Source organism: Glycine soja, chromosome 5 (assembly GCF_004193775.1).
Source record: "Glycine soja cultivar W05 chromosome 5, ASM419377v2, whole genome shotgun sequence".
NCBI classification, from domain to species: domain Eukaryota; kingdom Viridiplantae; phylum Streptophyta; class Magnoliopsida; order Fabales; family Fabaceae; genus Glycine; species Glycine soja.
In genome coordinates, this window is record NC_041006.1 from 14,101,982 (window position 1) to 14,104,032 (window position 2,051).

Genomic DNA, 2,051 nt, shown 5'->3' on the forward strand with positions numbered 1-2,051 from the left:
GTTCGTTCAGGGATTAAAGATTAAAGATAAAAACTAAAAGATCAAACTGTATCTTTTAGATCTTTAAGTGCAGATTTTTCAGGAGAATGATAGATCTCATCCAGCACAAGTTGTTGCAGCCCAGATACGCACACTGCTATATAAACATGAAGGCTGCACGAGTTTGTACCAAGTCCGGGATTGAAGAGTTATTTTGTGAGTTTTGGGACTTGAGTGTTTTGTGAGCCACCTTGATGTACCCTAACATCAAGTGTTGGACCTGAGTGTGTAGAGTTGATCTCTTTTGTTCAGAGAGCAATCTCTGGTGTGTTTTGATTTAATTGTAAACACGGGAGAGTGATTGAGAGGGAGTGAGAGGGGTTCTCATATCTAAGAGTGGCTCTTAGGTAGAGTTGCACGGGTAGTGGTTAGGTGAGAAGGTTGTAAACAGTGGCTGTTAGATCTTCGAACTAACACTATTTTAGTGGATTTCCTCCCTGGCTTGGTAGCCCCCAGATGTAGGTGAGTTGCACCGAACTGGGTTAACAATTCTCTTGTGTTATTTACTTGTTTAATCTGTTCATACACTCAAATATAATCTGCATGTTCTGAAGCGTGATGTCGTGACATCCGGTACGACATCTGGCATTGTATCAGAATTTCAATTGGTATCAGAGCAGGCACTCGAAATCACTGAGTGAGATCTAGGGAGATAAATTCTGATGAACATGGAGAAAGAAGGAGGACCAGTGAACAGACCACCAATTCTGGATGGAACCAACTATGAATACTGGAAAGCAAGGATGGTGGCCTTCCTCAAATCACTGGATAGCAGAACCTGGAAAGCTGTCATCAAAGGCTGGGAACATCCCAAGATGCTGGACACAGAAGGAAAGCCCACTGATGAATTGAAGCCAGAAGAAGACTGGACAAAAGAAGAAGACGAATTGGCACTTGGAAACTCCAAAGCTTGAATGCTCTATTCAATGGAGTTGACAAGAATATCTTCAGACTGATCAACACATGCACAGTGGCCAAGGATGCATGGGAGATCCTGAAAACCACTCATGAAGGAACCTCCAAAGTGAAGATGTCCAGATTGCAACTATTGGCTACAAAATTCGAAAATCTGAAGATGAAGGAGGAAGAGTGTATTCATGACTTCCACATGAACATTCTTGAAATTGCCAATGCTTGCACTGCCTTGGGAGAAAGGATGACAGATGAAAAGCTGGTGAGAAAGATCCTCAGATCTTGCCTAAGAGATTTGACATGAAAGTCACTGCAATAGAGGAGGCCCAAGACATTTGCAACATGAGAGTAGATGAACTCATTGGTTCCCTTCAAACCTTTGAGCTAGGACTCTCGGATAGGACTGAAAAGAAGAGCAAGAATCTGGCGTTCGTGTCCAATGATGAAGGAGAAGAAGATGAGTATGACCTGGATACTGATGAAGGTCTGACTAACGCAGTTGTGCTCCTTGGAAAACAGTTCAACAAAGTGATGAACAGAATGGACAGGAGGCAGAAACCACATGTCCGGAACATCCCTTTCGACATCAGGAAAGGTAGTGAATACCAGAAAAGGTCAGATGAAAAGCCCAGTCACAGCAAAGGAGTTCAATGCCATGGGTGTGAAGGCTATGGACACATCAAAGCTGAATGTCCCACTCATCTCAAGAAGCAGAGGAAAGGACTTTCTGTATGTCGGTCTGATGATACAGAGAGTGAACAAGAAAGTGATTCTGACAGAGATGTGAATGCACTCACTGGGAGATTTGAATCTGCTGAAGATTCAAGTGATACAGATAGTGAAATCACTTTTGATGAGCTTGCTAATCCTATAGAGAACTATGCATCAAAAGTGAGAAGATTCTTCAGCAAGAAGCACAACTGAAGAAGGTCATTGCAAATCTGGAGGCTGAGAAGGAGGCACATGAAGAGGAGATCTCTGAGCTTAAAGGAGAAGTTGGTTTTCTGAACTCTAAACTGGAAAACATGACAAAATCAATAAAGATGCTGAATAAAGGCTCAGATATGCTTGATGAGGTGCTACAGCTTGGGAAGAATGTT